This window comes from Emys orbicularis, chromosome 1 (assembly GCF_028017835.1).
Source record: "Emys orbicularis isolate rEmyOrb1 chromosome 1, rEmyOrb1.hap1, whole genome shotgun sequence".
Lineage (NCBI taxonomy): Eukaryota > Metazoa > Chordata > Testudines > Emydidae > Emys > Emys orbicularis.
This window is the reverse complement of record NC_088683.1, coordinates 249,358,347-249,383,971: the sequence shown is the minus strand read 5'-3', so window position 1 is coordinate 249,383,971 and position 25,625 is coordinate 249,358,347.

Below are 25,625 nucleotides of genomic sequence, written 5' to 3'. Positions count from 1 at the left end.
GTGTTCACCCAGGAAAAAAGGCGCGAAACGGTTGTCTGCCGTTGCTTTCATGGAGGGAGGGGTGAGGCTGTACCCAGAACCACCTGCAACAATGTTTTTTGCCCCATCAGGCACTGGGATCTCAACCCAGAATTCCAATGTGCGGGGGAGACTGCGGGAACTATGGGATAGCTATGGGATAACTACCCACAGTGCAACGCTCCGGAAATCAACGCTAGCCCCGGTACATGGACACACACCGCCGAATTAATGTGCTTAGTGTGGCCGCATACATTCGACTTTATACAATCTGTTTCCAAAATTCGAATTCTGTAAATTCGGATTAATCCCGTAGTGTAGACATACCCTTTGTGTCCCACATTCTAGGCGAGAGCTCTCATTTTTTTGGGTGCCTGCCCCTGTATTGTAGCAGGAGCCTGGGCACCTAACCTGGGGTTGTAAATTCTACCAGGTGGCAGGGCATTAAAATGTTAAACCCTGCAAGCCCAAGTCCCCCTTGTGAATCTAGGCCTAAGTGCCTTCCACTATTACATCTTTCTTTCCTCTATAGCATTGCCCTCTCCGCATTACACTGGTCTACAATTTTTGAGAAGTCGTCTGCTTCAGAGATAAAATGTGCTATTTATTTTGTATTTTGATGTGCTGGATTCAAATATGACAATTAAAACAACTGATTGGCTACTGTTTCTAAGATATTTAAGTTTTTACATTTTATGTCTATGTATATTGTGTAGATAGTAGAGTTTTAATCATAAATTGTAAACCTACGTCTTTTCATGTGTTTATGGTTGCTTTACATGATAATATTTCACCTGTCCTGTTTATGTAACACTTTAAAAATCAGCAAAAGAGTTATATAAATAAAATTTATTATGAAACAAAAGGCAAAAAACTATTCTGTACATAGTTTAGTCCTATTCAGTGTCTACTCGGCGCTTCTTGGCTGTCTCTTGTATTCATTAAATGAAGCATCTCTTGTCACTGTCCAGCAATAGTCTGCAAGCATTGATGGGCTCCATTTGCCCTGATAGCATTTCTCCATTGTTGCAATGTCCTGGTGAAATCGCTCGCCGTGCTCGTCGCTCACTGCTCCGCAGTTCGGTGGAAAAAAATCTAGATGAGAGTGCAAAAAATGTATCTTTAGTGACATGTTGCAACCAAGGCTTTTGTATGCCTTGAGGAGGTTTTCCACCAACAACCTGTAGTTGTCTGCCTTGTTGTTTCCGAGAAAATTTATTGCCACTAACTGGAAGGCTTTCCATGCCGTCTTTTCCTTGCCACGCAGTGCATGGTCAAATGCATCATCTCGAAGAAGTTCACGAATCTGAGGACCAACAAAGACACCTTCCTTTATCTTAGCTTCACTTAACCTTGGAAATTTTCCACGGAGGTACTTGAAAGCTGCTTGTGTTTTGTTAATAGCCTTGACAAAGTTCTTCATCAGACCCAGCTTGATGTGTAAGGGTGATAACAAAATCTTCCTTGATTCAACAAGTGGTGGATGCTGAACACTTTTCCTCCCAGGCTCCAACGACTGTCGGAGTGGCCAATCTTTCTTGATGTAGTGGGAATCTCTTGCATGACTATCCCATTCGCAGAGAAAACAGCAGTACTTTGTGTATCCAGTCTGCAGACCAAGCAAGAGAGCAACAACCTTCAAATCGCCACAAAGCTGCCACTGATGTTGGTCATAGTTTATGCACCTCAAAAGTTGTTTCATGTTGTCATAGGTTTCCTTCATATGGACTGCATGACCAACTGGAATTGATGGCAAAACATTGCCATTATGCAGTAAAACAGCTTTAAGACTCGTCTTCGATGAATCAATGAACAGTCTCCACTCATCTGGATCGTGAACGATGTTGAGGGCTGCCATCACACCATCGATGTTGTTGCAGGCTACAAGATCACCTTCCATGAAGAAGAATGGGACAAGATCCTTTTGACGGTCATGGAACATGGAAACCCTAACATCACCTGCCAGGAGAGTCCACTGCTGTAGTCTGGAGCCCAACAGCTCTGCCTTACTCTTGGGTAGTTCCAAATCCCTGACAAGGTCATTCAGTTCACCTTGTGTTATGAGGTGTGGTTCAGAGGAGGAGGATGGGAGAAAATGTGGGTCCTGTAACATTGATGGTTCAGGACCAGAAGTTTCATCCTCTTCCTCTTCCTCGTCTGACTCAAGTGAGAATGATTCTGGTGCATCAGGAACCAGCAGTCCTTCTCCGTGGGGTACTGGGCGTATAGCTGATGGAATGTTTGGATAATGCACAGTCCACTTTTTCTTCTTTGACACACCTTTCCCAACTGGAGGCACCATGCAGAAGTAACAATTGCTGGTATGATCTGTTGGCTCTCTCCAAATCATTGGCACTGCAAAAGGCATAGATTTCCTTTTCAACCACTGGCGAAGATTTGTTGCACAAGTGTTGCAGCATATGTGTGGGGCCCACCTCTTGTCCTGATCTCCAATTCTGCAGCCAAAATAAAGGTAATAGGCTTTCTTAACCATAGTGGTTATACTGCGCTTTTGTGATGCAAAAGTCACCTCACCACAAACATAGCAGAAGTTATCTGCACTGTTCACACAAGTACGAGGCATCTCTGATCACTTTGGCTAAACAGAAATGTGTCCCTTTGCAAAATCAAACACTGACAAATAAGAGAGCATGACACTGTATGATTTCTAGAGCTGATATAGGGCAATTTGTTCAGCAGAGTGATGTAAGCTTCGTTATGATTGCATCATCCATGACTTCTAGGAATAACATGATGCAATTCATATCATGTATGATGCAATACCAGCTTCAGATTGCATCATTCATTGTTTTGCCTAAAAAGCAAGTACTGTCCAAACCCAGTCATAGCTTTATTCATAGATCCAGTCAAAGATGTATTTTAGTCATTTCTGGTTTAAATTGAGATCCCTTCCCTTTATAACTCACTTATCCTCCGCCATTCCCAAGTCAAGGGTCGTATATACTGACCCAATAGCATAGCTTGAAAACTAGAGCCAATCAACAATTTTAAGCATCATTTTTGTTCTCAGTGACCCAGAATTAGTAAAGTTTGACTACATTTATTTCAGAAGCATTTTGGCTGTAGAGCAGTGTTATAACTATATTTTAAAATTCTCAGCTTCTAACGTCTCTGAATATCTAAATGAGGGACCTAACATAAACTTTAATTGGCAAGCAAGTAGACCAGCTTAGTTTCTGAGTTTGCTGGTTCTCTTATGAACAGTGATGGGCATTTTAGAAATGCTTAAGAAAGATACAGAGGTACAAACAGGCACAAAATAATTCAGATCATTCTAAAACATTTAGAATCTGCCACAAGAGGTCACTATAACCATTAACAATGGATAAATGTCTTGCATACCAGTGTTTCGAACACCCATATATAAGGATGTTTCCTTCCTTAACAATATGTTGACAGAGTAGAAACTAAGGCCATACTCAGTGACTTACTTCCCACATGTTATACATGCTCCATCTGCTTTATAAGGTGACCTTATGGATTTAACATTCTTTCATTACTAAATTCACCATAAGAATCCTACCTATAAAAGATACAGAAGTAGATCTCCCCTCTTCCTCCCCAAGGAATGACCTTTGCAAACTCAGGCCTTGTCTACACTACAGAGTTTTGTTGACAAAAGTTATGTCGATGATCAGAAAGTGCTATAATAACATCGCTATTGCATGTTCACACTACGCTCCCTCGGTCGGCAGAGCACCTGTACACTTGGTGCTCTAGAATCAACAGTAAGAGCAGTACACTGTGGGTAGTTATCCCACTGTGCTACTCGCCACCTTCTGCCGCTAGGACTTGTGGGAAGGCGGAGTGGATTGCAGTGCATCATAGGTGCTGGCTCAATGTCCCATGAGTCAGTTCTTTCCGTCCCAGCATTCTATGGGCTTCTGACTGCATTTCACAGCATTTTTCAATGGCCCTTGTTTACTGTATGCCCACCATCTCTGTTGTGGTAACTGCCATTAACACTTCATGGATGGCCATGCAGTATATCGTGAACTCCCAATCTGAGCAGGAATCAGAAGTGCCTGACCTACTCTGTGCCACGGAGAGAAACAACACCAGATTACTTCGGGCATTCATGGAGCAGCTACACACAGTGGGCTTGGGAAGCAAGCAGTGAGTAGTGGGATCACATCATTATGCAGGTCTGGGATGACGAGCAGTGGCTGCAGAACTTTCAGATGCGGAAAGCCTCCTTCCTGGAACTGTTTGCAGAGTTCACCCCAGCTCTGCGGTGTAAGGACACCAAAATGAGAGTTGCCCTCTGGTGGACAAGTGCATGGCCATCGCAGTGTGGAAGCTGGTGACTCCAGACTGCTTTCTGGAGCAGTTGGTTGTGAATCAGTTTGGAATTGGAAAGCCAACCATTAGGGCAATGTTAATGCAAGTGTGTGGGCCATTAATCGCATCCTGCTACGAAGGCCCATGATTCTTGGAAATGTGCGTGAAATAGTGGATGGCTTTGCGGAAATCAGATTTACTGACTGTGGAGGGGCAATAGGTGGAACGCACATTCCAATTTTGGCCTCGGACCATCTTGCAACGGAATACATCAATAGAAAGGGGTACTTCTCCATGAAATTTCAAGTGCTTGTTGATCACTGGGGGTGGTCCAGGAAGGTGCATGATGCACATATCTTCAAGAACACTGTGGCCTGTACAGAAAGCTGTAAACAGGAACTTTCTTTCCAGACCAGAAGATTCCAGTGAGGGATGTTGAAATGCCCATAGTGATCCTGGGAGACCTAGTGTACCCCTTACTCCCATGGTTCATGGTGCCTTACATGTGAAACCTGGACAGCAGAAAGGAGTGCTTCAACAATAGGCTGAGTAGGTGCAGAATGACCGTGGAATGTGTATTTGGCAGATTAAAAGGGCGCTGGAGATGTCTTTATGGCAGGTAAGATCTAAGTGAAGAAAACATTCCAATGATCATAGCTGCCTGCTGCACGCTCCATAATCTTTGTGAGGCTAGGGATGAAAAGTTTGCCCATGGGTGCAGCGCAGAGGCAGATCACCTGGCCGCTGATTTTGAGCAGCCTGATACAAGGATTATTAGAGGGGTAAAACTGGGGGCAATTCGAATCAGAGAGTCTTTGAGGCAACATTTTGATAATGAGAACCAGTAATGTGTATTTCTATACAGCAATCTACCATTCTTCGTTAATTTGAGTTTTGTTTGTTTGCTTAACACTTGTGGTGATTCCTGAGTGGGATTTGCAGTAAGCAAATGATTAAACTGCATGTCCATGTTTTACTACCAGCTGCAATCACTATCTGTAGGACACAAATAAAGATTGGTTTTCTTTCAGAGAGTTTGTTTTTATACAGAAAAGGCTTGGTGGGAAGGGAGGTAGTGGTGCAGGACATTGGAGGCTCTCATAGCTGTGCGTAAGTCCAGCTATCATTTTGGAAGCTGTCCGAAGGGGTGGAGTGAATGGGGTACCAAGATGTTCTGAGAAGTTGCATGGAATGTGTGGGAGGATTTTGGGGAGGGCTTGGAAAACAGTTCTGTATCAGCTGCAATGGGGGACAAGCACGTGTGTGTTTTGACTGAAGTGTGATTAGGGACTTCAGCTTCTGTTTGCTCCTCCATGACTTTTATCATCTGCTCATGGGCCTTTTGAATGTTCTCCTCAATCTCCTTTCTGTCCTGCCTTTCCATTTCTCTCCACTCTGTGCATTCTCTTTTTTCTGCCTCAGAGGATTGCAGCACCTCCTGGAACATGTCCTCCTTGCTCCGCCTTGGTCGCTTCCTTATCTGGTGGAGACACTTTACTGGTGTGTAGGGGGTTCCCCTCAAGGCCACATCTGCAGAAACACAAGAAACAATACACAGAAGCGTGATTGGTAGTACATGCACAGCATTGAATCATTACCTCTTGTAACATACCAAGCACTTTCTCATTGACTCTTGGCAAGCATGCATCTCAGCTAACACCCAAACATGGCGAGTTCTGCCCGGGTGGGGGTTGTTGAAGCTGGGGTAAAGAGAGACTGTGGTTAATGGAGTCCAAGAATGACAAACCCTCTGCCTCCTTAGAGACACTCTGCTGTAAACTCTACATTACCAAAATTGAGGCCTACCCCATGCTCTAATGTTTGAGGGCTCTTCACTTTCCACCCGCTAAACAAATTCTCAATAAATTCATATCTAAAAGATCATCTTCTCACCCAGGTTTCCCTCTTTTAAACATTTATTCCAAGTGGAAAAGGGGAGGACAGTCTTTCTAAGGCCTTGCAGACAGCAATCAATATTAGCAATGCTGTCTGCTGGAAGTTAATCCCAACCCTTGACTCCCAAATTAACACAAACTCAGCTTTCGTGTTGCTTCTTCATTCATTGTTCATATCTCTTGTTTTTGTGGAGAGTGGCTGCCTCCATTCAACAACTGGCTGCTTCATCTGAGTGTGTGCGGGACCTATAAAGGATGGGGATGTGACTTCAGGACAGTGGCAGAGCAAATGAAGCAGTGTTTTTACTTTGGTTTTCTGCCCAAATGACAGTGTAACTGCTGTGTTAATGGAAATCCTGCAGTTAGGATGAATATAGCCTCTTTCTAGGGGCGGATTGTAGCTGGGCAAAAGTAATCCTACAACACAGTTTTGATACATACTGTAAACTAAAAGACAGACATAAAGAGAGCCTGCTTTTCTTTAAAGTCAATTTAGTGTCCATGGAAGATGCTTAAGGTGAAGTCTTTTATCCCGCCACAGAAATACTATAACTTAGAGGTAAGTTTGTTCAAGTGCATTGCTAATCAACACAGTCATTAATAGGGCTCATCTACACAAGCAAATTGACCATGCTAGGTATCCCAGAATAGCTCCCTGTGTAGATGCTGTTCCACAGTAAGAGTCACTTTACACACAAAACACAGTAATTATTCTGAAATGGAGACTTTTATTTCAGAATAGAATGTCCACATAGGGAGCTATTCTGGAATACCTATTGCAGCATAGCTTATTGTGTAACAGCTATTCCAGTCAATTTTCCCATGTAGACAAGCTCTAAAAATCCAGGGAATCACCAGTTAATCCAACATTCACAACAATCTCAATTTAATTTAGGTGTGCAATTATACAACTATTTTGTTCAGTTACATCAATTGCATGGGCAAATCAAGTAGTTGCATGTGGAGGAGCTTGAAAGGGCAAATGCAAACATCCCATAGTTATCAACAAAAGATCTACTGTGGATCAAGGGTGGAATATGGCCCTAACTTGTAGATTCAGCTCACACACCCTGATTAAAAATGTAATTTAGCCTTTGCCACGGATTGAGTTTGGCACTCTGGATCTAGAATGTGATTCTAATTGTGTGAGAGAGGGGAGCCAACAAGTCAGATCCTCAACTGGTGTCAAGCATTAAAGTCAATGGAATTATACCAGCAGGGAGGATCTGGCCAAAATATGTTGTGGACAAATCCTCTTCATCTGACTCACACAAAGAGGCCCGTTGAAATCAATGGGACTACTTGAATGTGTCTGACCAGCAGGTTTTAATCCTAGGTTAACAAGCCGCAATGCTTTTTTGAAATTTTCTAACAGCTTTCATCTATGAGTATGTCTATTCTGAAGTTCTAATACATTTTTAAACAAACTTGTCCCCTCTTTTATTCCTCTTTGCAGTTCTAATTGCCCCATTTCAAAAAAAGATATATTTAAAGTGGAAAAGGTACAGAGAAGGGCAACAAAAATGATTAAGGGTATGGAACAGCTTCCATATGAGGAGAAATTAATAAGACTGAGACTTTTCAGCTTGGAAAAAAGACAACTAAGGGGGGATATGATAGAGATCTATAAAATCATGAATGGGGAGGAGAAAGTGAATAAGGAAATGTTATTTACTCCTTCACATAACACAAGAACCAGGGGTCACCTAATGAAATTAATAGGCAGCAGGTTTAAAATAATCAAAAATAAGTATTTCTTCACATAACGTATAGTCAACCTGTGGAACTCATTGCCAGGGGAGACCCAAACTATAATGGGGTTCCAAAAATAACTACAGTAGATAAGTTAATGGAGGATAGGTCCATCAATGGTTATTAGCCAAGATGGTCAGGAATGCAACTTTGTGCTCTAGTTGTCCCATTGCCAGGAGCTGGGAGTGGACGACAGGGGATGGATCACTTGATGATTGCCTGTTCTATTAATTCCCTCTAAAGCACCTGGCATTGGCCACTGTCAGAAGACAGGATACTGGGCTAGATGGACCATTGGTTTGACCCAGTGTGGCCATTCTTAGCTTTTTCTGTTCTTTGTCTTTTGGACACACCCCTTTTCTCTCAACAATTTGTGTCCGTTTGTGTTTTGTGAAATAATGATACCCCAGACCCCATGGACACATTAATTATTGAGCTGTAAACTGAGATTTTGTTACTCTGCGAGTTTTTTCCTCTTCCTACTCGCTACTAGTAGACAGTAATGTAACAACTTTAACCAGAACAATGTAGGAACAGACAAGCAAAGAGTGTGAAAGAGACGGGAGAATTCTATTTGCATAAGTGTCAGTATGGGGGTGGGGCTTAATGCTGCTAACTCAGGCTTTTCTGTGAAAAGTGGGGGAGATGATCTAAAGCCACTGTTTTTTGTTTTTTTTTTTAATGGAGAGGCATTGTGACAAAAGTAAATGGAGCAAAAGTGGATCTTCCTGGACCATGAGTCTCTTAAACTGCTGAAGTGAACTAATCTGAAAAAACTGCACAGTTCACCTTTCACACTTTGAGAGGTTCCTCCAATCTGATATAAAAATCTCCCCCAGAACTAGGGCCAACATTCTCAAAGGTATTTAGGTACCTACTTCCCACTGAAATAATTGATTTGGGTGCCTAAATATCTTTGAGGATTTGGGCCCAGGTGCCTAAATGTGCCCATACTGTGCATGTTGCAAATACCTTAGATCAGATTAGATAGAGCTAAAAGGTGGAGGGAAACTTTAGTGAATTATTTTTATTTCAAATATAGTTATTGAAAAAGAAATTGGGAGGGAACATTAAGTCAGTAGGATACACTCAGATACATCTTCCATTACACTGCACATGTTATACGGTTCAATTCACGATCACCAAGTAGGAAGAGCACACATACAGTATTGATCAATGGCTGGGTTACGTTTAATGATGATGGTTCAAGTAACTAGGTAGGAAGTCTAGTGTGAGATTTGCTTCAGAAACATGCAGTTTGTGCATTTCTTTAAAAAAGTATTGAGGAGTAAGGCAATGAGAGTTAGCAGGTTTGTCTATTGGACATCACAGAGACATAGATGCTACCTGCATGAGACGAGGGGACATATTTTATTGGAAAAATCATTGCAATTCAGGGCTTCCCCACATGGCTTTTGAACACATTAAACAGAACTGCGTTCAAATTCAAGCTGCAGCTGGTCACAAATAGAGAATAGTACTAAGTACATGCCCCCACATGTACGAACAAGTGAGAGCTATTGAAGGACACGGTAGCAACAAGAAAGGAAACTTTATTTCATTCATCTCTGTAAATCTGGGCAATGTTATGCAAATGTTTCTAATTACCACAATAGTTTTGCACAGATACATAGGAAAGTCAGCAGGAAACAGTTATCCTTCTCATCTCTTGGTAGGACTGACACAGACAAGAAAACAAGGGCCATGTAGGTAATTAATATGATGCTACTTAATTTCCTACTTAAGCAATGTAATTACAGGGTTTATTTGATATAACAAGAAGGTTTAGCTCTCACATAAAACATTAATGAGATTGCGGGATGTAGGTGTCACTGAGTTATCTGATTTATTTTTTTATATTACTTAGCTTTTACAGCATTGTCCATTATTATCAATGAAAAAGATTAGGCAGAAAAAATATTTTCTCTGATTTGTTCAGTATGTTTAGTTTGTGTACGCGACAGAAAGTTGTGTATCGTCAGTTTCACTGATTCCCTTGTATAAGAAAGCCACTTTTCTCTGTTGGTTGTGGGGAACTTGTCATAGATGTTTGCTATAACAGCTGGCTATCAGTCCCCAGATACTCCTCCCAAGGCGCTTTCTTAACACAGTGTGTCTCAAAGGCAGACCAAATCTGGGTCCTTTCATATACACTTTCTTGAAAGCAAAGTTCTCACGAGGTAACATAAACAAGAGGTTTATTTAATGAAGAAACAGATGCCAAACCAATCATCTCCATGGTACTGTTATAGTGGAGGATGTAGGTGACTCTCAGCTAGCCTGTCTTTGATCTATGTTGTGGTGATTTGGGGAACCTATGATTGTCATGAATTCTTGCTGGTATCATGAAGTTATTCTGGAGGTTTTGCTATGAAAATTGCTGTATCATGAATGTCCCTCTGTCTCTGTATATGCACCTTTGCTGATAAGCTTTTAAGCATGTACCTCCCAGACCTGAGATAATGGTGGGTCCTTAGTACTCAACAAGAGACTCAACAAGCATCTTGGGACAATAGGTTTGCTTGAGCTGGGAGAAGATGCCCCTGTTTTTGTCTGAAGGGAGAGGGATATGAAGAGAGTGGAAATGCTAGAAGCTGGACAAAGAGACACAGGAGACAAAGTAGAAGGTGATAAAAGGACTCACTAAGGGAAGACTCAGAGAGTCACAGAGGATGTTTTGGGCAGGAAGAAGGAAGGGAACGGATGAGCCAACACCAGAATAGGTGAGCTGGTGGGGAGAAGGGTCCAAGTTTCAGAATCCAGGCCCTACATTGCATCGGAAGGACTCTGGATGGCCCTAGGCAACCCTGACACCAGCCCAAAGAATGTTCTGCAGTGATAAGGCCATTGAGCTAGGGAAATGTGTGTAGGGTTTATTATTTTTGTGTACATCTCTGTATTTCTCTTACTAGTAAAGAAAGGACAATAGTGTGTTAGAATCCCATGCAAAGTGATGGTGCGTTTCACAAGTTACATCTACCATGTGTCCCCATGAAGAAGTAAAGCAGCAGGCTTACATCTTTGGGTGAAGGTCTTGGAGATGTGTGTTTAAGCTATGGGAGGAGTTTGTGGGGTCAGCACTGGTTCTAGGGCAGGTGGGGGCCGCATGGTTACAACTCTCAAGAGTGGGTGCCAGGTAGAGGATCTGCTCCCCCAAAGTGTGCTTAGAGACCCCAAGACAGGGACAGTGCCTGGGCTCTATTCAGACACTGGAGGCTTAAGATACCCAGGGATTCAATGGCTGGATTCCCTCACAGCAGCGTGGTGAGTAGCCAAGAAGAGTGGATGCTCAACTAGAGCTGTTACAAATGGACAATCGCAGACCTTGTTGAAGCTGATAAGCACACTTGCCACCTTCCATTAAAACAAAATGAGGGAGCAAATAAATTCCTCTTTGTTTAGTCATAGCTGAAACAATAGAAGCCACTAGCCTGCATGCAAGTCCTGGGCACAGGCTGGGCATGTGGGCTGAGCGTTTCCCTGAGGGCTGAGCCAAACACAGGGCCTGGAGAATTGATTGGTTTGCAGCTGTGTTGTGAGTGGGTGTGAAAGGAACCAGAAAGCAAGAAGCCAGTGACAGTTGCAGTGTGAGTGTGGCCCTGGGAAGAAACCAAAAGAGAGAGGGAGTTTTTTTGGGCAGAGAACTGGCTGGAAAGGCAGGCTTGGAAACTGTGAGCAGGGAAACTGCTTCCTGTTGATTGTTACAACTGTGTTTAGAGAGACAGGACTTGGTGTACATTCTCTGTAAACAAACAGGATTTCACCACAGGAATTTCTTCTACTAACAGAAACAACTCAGGAGGACCCCAAATACTGGCCAACTGCTTTGGTCAAGGGGCAACAGTACTTTCATCCTAACCCAGGCTCCAAAGACAGTGTGAAAAACAGACCTCCCGGTTCCTTTCTGGAGAGCTCACCCCCTGAGCTGAAAACAAAACTTGACTTTTCTCAGCTCAAATCCACCTCCAACTAACCTCTGCAGTTAATCCTGTCCCTAATCTACACAATATGCTAGAATCAACCCATGTGAAGGATTACCACTGCGACCCCTGAAGATACCTCTGGTGTATCACAGTAACCATAGCCAAAGGGTTTGATCACGGAATTTCCTAATTAATTGATAATAAAACTATCTTTATCTTTCAATTCCCACATATGAAAAAGTTAGTCTTGATGAGCATGTGAAGAACTACTGTGAATGTGGTCCTGTTACCATATTTTGGTAATGTTGCTGCATATATAATAGGAGATGTGTTATAATCACTAATATTCTTATTAATGTCAGGAAATTTAATCTGGGCGAGAAGTTAATTGATGGATAGATGAAGCCATGTCATGTCTAACTTGGATATAAATGTAAATATTCTCTGTTGGACCACTAAATGAGAAGAAGCCATTAGTATTTTTCCTTAGAGAAGAAACAGTCTTCTATCCCCGGGGAGAACATAGGAATATGACAAGCTAAGGGGAAGAACATCCCACTCTATCTGTCAACTTTTGAATGTCATCTCATGCCCTTCAGACTGGCATGACTAAGGAACTGGTCTTCTTTATGCCTGCAGGGAATTAAGTTTGACTACTGTCATGTAAAAATCTGAAGTGATTCAGACAAGCATGACTCAGCCTGTATGTCACAGTAAGTTTATAATGCTGAAGAAGAAATTTACTCTTGAACATACTTTAATTGACACACCAGATTTATATCCACTGAAAGGATATCTTTCAAAATAAAAGATGACAGACTATTTCAACAACAGCTGGTCTAATTCCCTGGAACTATACTAGCAGATGTAAACTGTTATGTTATGTACTCTATTGGTAAATATCATTTCTTCCCTAATTTCCTTTTTTCTAAATATATACATGTATTTCATAATATATCTATACATGGTCAAAATATTAAATGTAAAAGCTCTGTTCATTGCGAGAGTTTTGCCATTGACTTCAGTAGGGCCAGGATTTCACCCAGTAAGTCTGTACAGTCCTTCAGAGTTTCTAGTAATAATATAAAAACAACAAGGAGTCTGGTGGCACCTTAAAGACTAACAGATTTATTTGGGCATAAGCTTTCGTGGGTAAATACTCCACTTCTTTGGGGTTTTTTACCCACGAAAGCTTATGCCCAAATAAATCTGTTAATCTTTAAGGTGCCACCAGACTCCTCATTGTTTTTGTGGATACAGACTAACATGGCTACCCCTTTGATACTTAGTAATAATATAAACTATGAGATTGAACCTGGAGTGTATTTTCCCCATTGCGAGAAATGTGACTTTCTTATCTTTCTTTCTCTGTCCATTTTTCTGATTTCTATTTCTTCCCATCTACGCCTCCTCCAGCACTGTTGAATAAAGATTACTGATGAACTACTGCTTCTATTTCTGCTCAGTGATCTGAATATCAGCAAACTTAAAGAGCACTGTCATGTTCACACCCTAGACCCAATCCTTTAAGCCAGTGGTCCCCAAACTTTTTCAATTGTCCCCCCCTTACCAGGTCCGAGAGCCTGGGTGGAGGTGGGGGCATAGGCACCAACTCCATGGGTGTTCCAGGGCTCCTTCCCCTCCCCCCAGCCCATCCGTCCACTGGGGGGCCCCACTGATCAGCTCCTCCCCCTCCCTTCCAGCACCTTCTGCCCACCATGATCAGATGTTCAGCAGCATGCAGGAGGTGCTGGGGGGATGGGAGAGGAGGTGGAAGGGGCAGAAAGAGGCAGGGTGGGGCCTTGGGGAGAGGGGTGGAGGGACCTGGGTCAGAGCAGGGGTCAAGCACCACCCAGGAACTGGGGAAGTCGGTGCCTCTAGGTGGGGGGGGGGTGAGTGGAGCAGGGTGGAGGAGGGGCAGCCGCGCTTGGGGAAAGAGGGGGGAGCCGCCGGTACCTCTCTCACCGGAGCCTTCCCTGAGTGCTTCTGCAGGTTCTGGCAGGTAATTGGACTTTTAGTGTCCAGGTGGCTGGGACTGGGTCTGGGTCTGGAACAGAACTGGGGGCAGAGCAGGTCTGGGTGACGCTCTCTCCCCATCCTCCACAGGGCTGGGCTGGGCCTGGTGTGCCCATGCCCCAGTTTGGGGACCACTGGTTTAAACCCTTCTGTATGGAATTCCCATTGACTCCCATTGACTCCTGCAGAACCCTTGCCAGGCTCCCTAAGGCTTTGATCCTGAATCCATAGGTGCTGGAACGAGGGGTGCTGCAGCACCCCCTGGCTTGAAGTGGTTTCCATCATATACAGAGTTTACAGTTTGGTTCAATGGCTCTCAGCTCCCCCACTATACAAACTGTTCCAGCACCCTTACCTGCATGTACTGTATTAGGCCTTTAGACCACTGTACAAAGCATATAGCACACTTATAAATAAATAAAGATATCCCATCTTCTAGAACTGGAAGGGACTTTGAAAGGTCATTAAGTCCAGCCCCCTGCCTTCACTAGCAGGACCAAGTACTGATTTTGCCCCAGATCCCTAAGTGGCCCCCTCAAGGATTAAACTCACAACTCTGGGTTTAGCAGGCCAATGCTCAAACCACTGAGCTATCCCTCCCCCCCTTAATAGAGTGCTTGTAAAGTAGGGGGAAAAGCCTTAATAACAACAGGCCATCAACAGACTGACCCGAACCTTACCCCATCCAGCCTTCTCTTCTCCAAATAGCTATGTAAAAAAGTTGGGGTTTGAAGCATGCCTGGGAGCTAAAAATTGCCAGAGAAGAGAAAATTGCATCTTTTTCGTGTTGTCCATCAAAATGACTTCTGCAAAAACACATGCAGGCCCCTAACCATTATGGATTTGTGTACACAGATTTTGTTCGTCAGCTGCTTTATGGTAAGAAACAGAAACTTGTCAAGAGACGCATTGTTGCTGTGTTCCATTAGCTTTTATTTATTTACACTACTGATGAGGAGAAGAACCCATTGAAATAAATCCCTGTAGAGAAGTGGACCAGTTAAACAGTTAGAGCAGTGGACCCATAAAACACTAATTATTGCAGCAGTTCCTCTCAAATGAATCCCTGCTAACAGGAAACCATTATGAAAAACATCAGTTTTCAGTGCAACTCAGTCAGACTGCACACGGTCAAATAAATATATCTCGAAATGCTCAACAAATACAATTTTTCAATGGCATTGCACCATTGTTTGCACAAAGCCACTTTGAGTGAGGGCTCAGTGATTCTGCAATTTATATTAAGGACATATAGCCCATGAATCTGTTTACTGCTTATTGCTCTTTGGAAATATGGGTAACTCCTGAGAGATAACAACAGGAGTTCTGTAGAGTCCTTTTCCTTTCAGATCTAATGTTGTTCTAGATATCTATGTTTCTCGCGGGTAGGTAATAAGATCCCCAAAACATAAAAGACCAACTTGTAATAGTATTTCATGCTTAGGATACATAAATGAAAATATGTACTGTCACATATTTGTCATTTCTTTTTAGTTACATCCAGATGCAATCAAAACTCTTGTAGAATGTATGTTTGCCACAAGGCATGAAAATTTGCTTTTGTTTTAGGTATTGTGCAAATTTCTGTCTCCCAGAATTCACCTAGAGGTTTTTCTAAATTTGTTCTATAATAATCAAGGAAAACGGCTAGGTTAACTGGTGGGGGGGGAGGAGTATACATTTTCATGGAAAACTGTGGAACATGTGTGTTTTAAAATGTTGTATACTGACAACTCCATACATGTCTTGAATCTTCTACATCAGTCAAGAGTCTCTCCTCTGGAGCTGCAAGAGCATTGTAGAAATCCCTTCCCAGACAGACCACGCTATTGTGGGACAAGGTGGGTGAGGTAATCTCTTTTCTTGGACCAACTTCTCTTGGTGAGAGAGACTATTGTGGACAGCAAGCCTAGCTGGTTGATGAGCTTATTCCACGAGCTAAAAATACTCACTAAACTTTCAATTTTCATTTTAGGTGCAGAAAAAGGTGTACATTACTGAGATACACATCGAATCCATGCAGAAATGTGCCTCTGTGTTCTATTGAAGACAGAGTGCAAGGCAAAGGGGGAGTGCAGTGTATTCCTAGCCCAAGGCCCGATGAACGATTGCAGGTACTGGGTTTGATAACTCTCGATCCAGAATGAGTAGGGGACAGAAGTCCTGGGCATCAACAAATGAGGGCCACAGGTAGAGGAGCCTCAGAGTCAAGTTGGGCGACCTCCATTAGCAGGTCAGTAAGCACTGTTTTCAGTTTTATGGAACCAGGCAACTGTGATAAGGCAAGTGTGTGCGTTACACTGTGTTACGCTTCGGATTGTGCAAGGGTCCATGAATGCCATATATAAAACCATGCAGAAATATTGTTGGCTATGGTGCCCTCGAAGTCCATAGGTTAGCCCTCCTCCCATAGACATTAGGGAAACAAGACTTGCTGTCCATGCTGGGATTCATAGTCAGAGCCCATCCGTGCTAACCATAAGACATAGAACTGCTGTTATGTATCTCATTCTCTATGGAAGCCACATGACTGTCAGTGACCTTACATCTGACATTGTCTGGAAATCAGGCTCCATGTGTCTGATCAGCTGTTCACAACATAGACAAAATATTCTAGCCTTTTCCTGACAAATGTGGATGCCGGGAATTAAAGGCATACCATTGACATCATATAGATATTCACGATAATTGATTTAGTGCTGGGCAGAACGGCATATGGAATGGGGAAAGCCTGAGGTTGGCCAATACTGGGGGACACAATATGTGCCCCTATAAGCTCACGCAGCCCTGATTTCAGCTTATGGTATTTTATTTTTGAATTGCACGCTCAGATATGTTAGAGGACACTGTGACTCTATGCTCATGTGTGTTGCAGTGTTGCATGCACCATATCAGCAGATAAACTTCTGATGACTGTGGGTGACTGCAGTTTTTGTGGTTGCCCTCTGAGGTTTATGTGATTTCCCAAAACATGTTTACTCTTCATGCTATAGTAACAGCTCCTGATAACCTATGGCTTGGTTCCATGGAGCTGTGTGCTACTTTTTTGTTGCCATGTCTGTTTATTTTTGGAGAACTGTTCTTATATGTGGCCAGTAGCCACATATGTGATATGATGTTACTGCCTATTTGGGAGCTGAGTGGACTTTAAGTCTGCAGTGGCTGTGAGGTATTTTACATTCTCCTTGTGTTTCCCTATATAGCTGTCTTCTATTAATCTTCCTGTGTGGGCACTGATTTTCCTATCTTGCCTGGGTTTCTTTGTCCAGATCTTCACCTCTAACCATCCTTTTCCTCTTTTTCTGTCAAGGGACTTAATTGACTTATCTTATGATGCCATGTATCTGTTTGTGGATGCACCAGACAGCAAATATTTCCTGGTCTTTGAGTTTGTGTGGCCAGATGGGCCCTTTATGGACATGCTGCTGTTTCCCACACACAGCAAATATGGGTTGGCTGTTGGAACAGCATTTTGGGGCTGATTTACAGAAATGCTGAACTTCTGCAGCTTCCATTGGTTCAGTGAAGGTGCCGTTGCTCAGCTCCGCTGAAAATCAAGTGATTTTATAAATATGAAAAACTTCCACTCTCATGCTGATCCTATTTTTTGATGTTGTCACTCCATTCTTGCAGAACTTTGGGTGTTATTTAAAGGTGCCTAAAGGCTGCTTTCACTTATGCAGGCCAGCTGCCTTTTTTGACTTCCAAATACCTGCAAGTGCTGATTCCTCCCACCCTGTTTCTCCTCCCACAGCCCCTGAGAAGGAAATAACTAAGGACCATGGGACATTCTGCACAGAATTCCTTTTCTCCCCACTTCAAATGAAGCCATGCAGCACCACGCTGGGGCTTGGCACAGGGAACAAGATTTATCCCTAAATGCTTACTTAAAAGGCATATATTTTAGCATTTTATATTTTCTTTTCACGTTACACAGTCCAGTGTGCTATAAATGATGGGTAAATACCATATACAAGAACAGAGAGGTTTGCTGAATAGTGATAAATAATCAATTACGCAGAAAAAACACATCCCCTGCTTTTATTTATTTATTTGACTTGGCACAATTTCCACAAAATTCTGACAAAGATGCCACCATTATCTTTTCATGACTGAGGCCCTAGGAACTTGTTCAGCCCACAGCAAGAGCCCTTTATGTATCTACTAATGTGTTGATTCACAGAGCCTGAGCAAGGCTGCTGATCTGAATAGTAATGAGATTCCAGTTTACGCTGTCTCTTTACAAGAACCATGGACATTAATAACGTCTCAGGGGAGCGGCTACAGCTGTAATAAAGAAAAGATCCGCAATGTTTGCACAGCTCTCTTCATTCATCCTGCTATGTAGTGAAGTGCGGTAATAAGGCCTTTACAAAATTTAAATGACACTCTTGTGGGGATTTTTTTTTCTTACAAAAAAGGAACAAACACATGTTTCTGCCAGTTATGATTTAATGACATTCATATTTCTAAAAGATAACCCAACTTTGCTCTATATGAAAGTCCAGTCACAAAAGTCATCTTTGAAAATGGCCTAAGAGTTTTTGATTTATAGTTATGGAGCATGGAAAATACCATGTCACAAACATCCACATTTTAACTGTTAGCCCACAATGCCATTCATGCTAAAAACCAGCTCAGGAAAATTGATTACCTCTCCTGCACAAATTAAATTAAGAAAAGAGAATTCAGCTGTTATAAAACAATGATAACTAATTAAAGGAAATGGTTATATAGCAAAACTGCAAAAAGTAACATTAAAAGGACTCCTTCAACTTTTTTTTAAAAAATCACACCTTTCTGAAGTTAGTTTAGCGACTTACAAATAACACCAGCTAAGATTACTATAAATGAAAGAAATTAGGGAAAAATTGTCTCATTTTATTTTGGGGATTTGACAGCACTATAGACCTGATCCACATCCTACTGACTTCCATGAGTTTGGAAGCCGGGTTTTTGGGCATAGCAACTGTCTATAGAGGTCAATTAGGCACAGATCCTGCAAAAACTTATGCATGAGTAACTCTGGTGCTTCAGGGCGACTACTCATGTTTGTAAAGCTAAGCAAGTGCGTAAGTCTTCAGCAATGAGCTCTTAGGCCCAGATCCACAAAAGTAAAAATACCTAAATATCTTTACCGATCTGGTGGTTGCATGGGGCTCAAATGAAGTCAGATATAATCTCCACCACTGCCTTCCTTTGAAGTCAATGAGGCTCCTCACAGGCACAGTAGGCAGCCCGTGTGGAGCTCCCCACTCAAGGCCAGGTAATGAAGATGCTGAGGTGCTCGCAGATCACTTAACTCATTCACATGACACACGTTGGATTGTCTAGTCCAGGGGTAGGCAACCTATGGCACGTGTGCCGAAGGCAGCATGCGAGCTGATTTTCAGTGGCACTCACACTGCCCAGGTCCTGGCCACCGGTCCAGGGGCTCTGCATTTTAATTTAATTTTAAATGAAGCTTCTTAAACATTTTAAAAACCTTATTTACTTTACATACAACAATAGTTTAGTTATATATTATAGACTTATAGAAAGAGACCTTCTAAAAACGTTAAAATGTATTACTGGCACGCAAAACCTTAAATTAGAGTGAATAAATGAAGACTCGGCACACCACTTCTGAAAGGTTGCCGACCCCTGGTCTAGTCCTTTTTAAATGTGTAATTTAATTTAAGACGTGCTGGTGTTATTATGTGTATAGCATAAAATATCCTGCCTGTATAACATGGGTGACAATATTACAATCAATAGTTATCTTTATTCCATTGCTTCGCCTTTGAGCATTTAAATTCATAACTTTAAGATTGTATTCACATATGTTATGTATTTTAATTTCCCGAACATCTATACTGCAATTTGATAGCTCCTCAGCCCGAGTCAGCTAACCCAAGGCAGCCGTGGGTGTTTTTCGGCAGTGTAGACATATTCTTAGTGTCTCAGGGCTTGATGTTTGTCCTCAGATCTATACATGTTTAGCAACAAAAGGTGAAATGCTGGGAAGCAGAGGACCAGCACAAGGTTTATGCACCACTGAAGACCCATTTATGCCCCAGTGGTATAGAGAACTTGTGCTGGCATTTGCATGGGAGTGAAATTGACCCAAAGAAATACACCTGTGCTTCTGAGGGTCAGGTGGTAGCCTTTGTGCTTTTGTTGAGGTGCTGGCATTTGCCGTCCTTCCTTCAGAAAGTTTTTTAGGGCTCGTTTATTTACATCTAACTGACTGATCTCCATGCAGCAATGGAAAATGAAAAGTGCTCCATAAGAGAGAGGTATTACTATTACTAAATAGGTAACTCAAGGAATGTGTCTTGACACACTTTTGGGGGTTTTATCCTACTCGTTGCTACTGTCTGAAAGAGGGCATTGAGAGCAAATTTCTTGAGTATAATTTATTCTTCAAGAATAGTGGGATAAGTGATGCACACGAGCAATTCAAACTATGTGCTCAATAGGAAAACCTCTGCTTATAGAACATGTGCCTCCCCACATACACACTGCTCAGCTACCTGTAACTCAGATTCCTGTGCAAAATGTAGCCTGTAGGGACATCATGTGGGTGTGAGACAATCCCTGGGGAAATCTGAGTTAATAAAGCACTTGTGACACATGGTTCCAGACAGGGCCGGCTCCAGGCACCAGCTTACCAAGCAGGTGCTTGGGGCGGCCACTTCGGAGAGGGGCGGCACGTCCAGCTGTTCGGCGGCAATTCGGCAGACGGTCCCTCACTCCTGCTCGGAGCGAAGGACCTCCCGCCGAATTGCCGCCGCAGATCGCGATCGCGGCTTTTTTTTTTTTGTTTGGCTGCTTGGGGTGGCCAAAACCCTGGAGCCGGCCCTGGTTCCAGAGTCACTAGCAACGCAGTGAGTGTGGGAGCAATGCAGAATGTCAGGGTAGGCGCATGACTGGACAGCATTGACATTCGGAGAGCCTTGGAGAAAAAGGAAAAAAGAGTTGGTGTTTGGGTTGTGACAGAACCGAAAGAGGTTTGTGAGGCTGAAGCTGCTGATTGAGTGGATTGGGGGGTTAAAATTCCTAACCTCTCTGGCTGTGTGCCTTGATGTGGTGTTTGCTGACCCTCTTCTGGTGGAGGGGTCCATCAACACTGCTGCCTACAGGGCAATCATCTACCTCTGACAACTTCCTGTGAGAAAATTCAAAGGGCCTGTCTGTCCTGCCCCTTGCACACACCCCCATACCAGATTGCATGTAGCAGTGCGACACTGGCCACCCACTTTGCTGCTGTTACTACACCCCATGTGCTGCAATAGGACCTGGATCTGCATAGACAGATGAGCACCGGCTACACCCCTATTTCTTCCCCACCCATCCCAACCCCTGTGTCATTGCAATGCAACATAGCACTGGGGTGCATAGTGCACCTGTGTAACACTGACAGACCCCCGTCGTCAGCGGGCGGGATCAAACCTGGGACCTCTGGAGCTTAGTGCATGAGCTAAAAGCCAATTGGCCATTAACTAAGGCTGTAGAGCAGGCTCATTCATCTTTAAGTGGTCTCGGTGCCTCTAGATGGGACGGAACACCGCACCCAGGAGGTGTGTGGGTTACACATGCACCCCAATACAGCAGCATTGCACATCCTGCAATGCCAGTCATTGCTTGCAATATGGATTTCCATCATGGATTTATTCTGAAACACAGAGAAGACAGAACAATGTTGTCTTTGTTTGTGGTAGGAGCAGGGGGATGGCAGTTTTTGTAGTATTGCAAAATTGCAGGATTTGGACACTGAATAAAGTACTTTATGTTTGTAGAATTTCATTTTTAAAATGGGGTCCTGTTCCTAACCTGGGCCTCACTAAATAAGAACAGGGCGTTGAGTGGTTTAATTAATGTTTTGAGCATGTATGTTTGTACAGCAGCTAGCCCTATAAAAGAGCTTTCAAAATGGAGAACTTTATAAGCACTAAAGATTAGTGTTTTTATTAATAGACATATGGAATATTTGTGACTCAAGGGTTGCTAAACAGTTTTGATTGACTCAAGTCCAAAGGACTCAGTAAAAGGCTAATGACTTATCTACAAAGCCAACACAAGCACATATTCAACAAATCATATCTGTATTATTACAGTTTGAAAGTGGGTCAGAATATTTTTCTAGGATAAACTGCTACTGTGTATTAAGCACTATGTAGGTCAGTGCTTGCCCAAATGCTTAAGCTTGAAGTTGAAATAGTCAATATTAAATGAGTTGCTTGACAAATCAAATACAATGGAAATCTTTAAATAAATGAAATGCAAAATGTTAATGCAACCTGAAGGTTATGAATTGAAATGGGGGGAAAAGGCAGGAAGTGTGAAAGTTCAAGTTCTCATAGCAATATTAATTCCCATTGTCCATAGTGTATATCAAGGTAGACATGAAATTATAAAGTAGTGATCAGAAATGTTATAGATGAATAATGTGAGTGAGTGAGTGATATTGCACAACCCTTAACTCTTCCATTTCCAGACTTTGTGTTAAAATACAGAATCTCAGTGTTGCATTTAATTTATCTGGCTTTTCCTTACTTTAAAGAAAAATGTGAACCCTCCATCCATTATGGGTTACCCCTTCTAACTTTTTTGCAGCTTTTCCCTCTTCTAAGAGGGAGGGGAGCAGATCTTTATTTTCTACCCCCTTGGTACCTTTATGTAGGACAATGGAGAATCAGGCCCTGTGCTTTAAACCAGAGAGAAACCAGTCATCTGACCACAACTTTCACCTTCCCGCTCCCATTCTTCCATTCCACTTAACCAATATCTAATATGAAGTTCGACACTTAATTTTTCTGCAAAATATGCAGCACATACCCCCCTATAAACAGGTACTGTACTTAGACCCTGTTTTATCAATATATAAGATTATACAAAGATCTGCTTAAAGATGTTCTTTCCAATATCCCTTCTTCTGATCTAAGGGTTTGGTCCAGCCTTCAAAGGTTTTCCTTGCTTTCTCAAAATTCTTTTACTGGCATTCTCTTTCTGAGCCATCAAGGTGTTACCAAGTTACAAACACAAGCCCTCCACTTTTAAAGGCATTTAATTCTAATGCACAACAGATCAGCAACTCAGGGGCACGATATCCTCAAAGAGAGAGTAAGAGGAAATGAACAAAACAAAGTGGAGCTCTGTTCTGTGGTTCCTTACAAAACCCCAAACCTTCTGGGGAAGAAAAAAATCAACCCCCAGCTAGAGTTTATGAAAAAATTCCCTAGTGTTGCCTTCTTCCACTTCTCCTAGAAAACCCAGGAATCCAGAATTATAAATGTATCTAAAGTAGGTGACTGTCCTCAGTAGAAATGAAAGGAAAAAAATGAACAGACAAGTTTGCTGGCCAACACAGAAAAGAGGGAAGAAAAAAAAACATCTTCCCCAAAAGTAAGTTTCTATTTTTTTTCATTCTTGATGGGCTGTAGAGGGGCAGTCGAAGGGTTGTTACATAGTCTATACATTCTGTTCCATTCTGTCTCATTATTGAACATCTCAGTAAAAGTAGCAAATATATATCTGTGAGTTCCAAAGCTAGCTTATCAATTATTAAATAAGTCATTGTTATAAACTAGAACCACGTGTAAAAAACCTTGCTGGTGAGCATAAGGAAGCTAGTAGGGAAAAAAAAGATTCTAGTTTAACCCTGTCTGGTACATTGTGCACAAAATGATACACAATGGAAAATTAGTTACAGGGTGTGTTCTCTACATATCAGCGGCAGGATGGAGCCCCAAGAGGGTGCAAATATGCCCATCAGTGATCCTACTAGGCAAGAATCTTGAGCCTGATCCTGGAAACTCTCCATGGGGGTGAATCCAAAATGCATTGGAATCATTGGGAGTCTTTAATTTAAGCTTTTGGTGCAGAACATCCATCGTCTTCAGGCCTCAGATCTTCAATGGAGAGCAACTGGCAGCTCTTCCTGACAAGTAGGAAGAGAAATAGTATATCCACTTACCTGGCTATAGGAGCATCGGTCATTGTCCATAACATCATAACCTCACATTTCTGAATACATTTGATTGTGTGTGAGGGGGAGAGAGAGAGAATATGGCCTTTTTTTCCCTCTTGGGAGGTTAATTTGTCTTTTCATTCCAGTTTTTGAAGTCAATATCTTGCTGCAGCACTCCTTGCTCTTAGTTTTTAATGTACTGTAATTACAATTTGGAAGCAATCCTTTAAATTGGTTCAATATGTTTAAATCACAGTCCTGTACAGCAGAGTTGTATGATCCATTGTCAAACTGAAGTGTGTAAAATTAGTAAGTGTTCCAGCTATTGAAATAACTCTGCAATGCCTCATACATTCCGAAACTGGACACCTTCAGTTTACTTTAATAAACTCTTGAGTTTGGAAGCAAGTAATTTCTTGCTGTGTATAGTGTAATGGAGGCCAAATGTTTCTAAGCCTAACAAGTTTTTCACAAGAATCATTCCCCTCCACGCATATTAATCAAAAGTGCCCTGGCTGACCCCAAAGTAGCCCCAGAGATTTACTCATATCAATATATCACTAATGGTGTCTGTCTGCACATTGAGAGTGAGAAACGAAAGCTATGGTCTCCTCACTAGCCTTATAGTGTAGGCAACATTGTCTAACGGTTAGCATACAGGATTGGAAGTCAGCCTGCCTGGGCTGTGTTCTGCCAAAATTTAGCTGGGAGACCTGGAGCAAAACACTTAACTTCTGTACTTGTCAGTAAAATGGGGAAAACAATACCTATCTTCATAGAGGTGTTCCCAGGCTGAATTTCACTAATATTTGGACCAAATTCCTTGTAATACTTGATTACCTAAATGGCAACTAGTAATTGTCATGATGGGCATTTTAAGGATTCTATCTATAGACTGATATTTGCAAAATGCTTTGAAATCCCTGGGAGACGGGGTGAGGGAGTGGTGAAGTACGGCTCTGATAGTGCAACTGGATCTGCACTGTGGACTCTTGCACCCACACAGCCATCCGCCCCTCCCCCATTGAAGAAGGAGCTCTGAGTGAGTTCAGGTGTTCATCAATGTGGGTCTGATCACAGAATCCTGGTGTATGTTGTTACTATAGGGGCTGCTTCCCATGAACTGCTGTGAGTGTTTGTGTTTTTGCATACACAGTGCAAAACAAATGCAAACAAAATGGTTGCAAAAGGTGAATGTGGGTCACTTTTCCAAAAACAGTTTTATTCAAACTGAATATTGATAAATGTAGCTCAGATACTATAGATGCCTCAACTTCTTCTATTTCTAATGGTAAGGAACTTTTGATTATGTGATAAATATGCTAAGTGAAATGTAATTAGAGAAGCTGATTGGGCACACTCCTTTATAATTATCTAAATATACGATAGTCATTCTTCTAATGAGGTCTCAGTTACTTTTTTAGAGAAATGTTACCAGCAAAGAGTGAGCTTACAACTTTCATTCTGTTTCTTTTCCTGAACAGATGATGGCATTGTAGCACTACTATATACTGTAAAACCAATGGCGGTACTCCCAGAATGAAATCTCTATTTGATTTGATCTCTGCATGCTTTAGCAGCTTGAGGTTTTGCATTTGCTTTTCATGTCTTTGGTGAAACAGATGAATGCTATAATAGCAGTACGTCCCAAAAGGAAGACATGAAATCCTTATATTTATAATAAAAAAGTGTTACAAACCTCATTGTAATTCAGACTTGAACTGTTCACCCTGTGCACGTCCAGAAACTCATTCTCTAATACTAGAT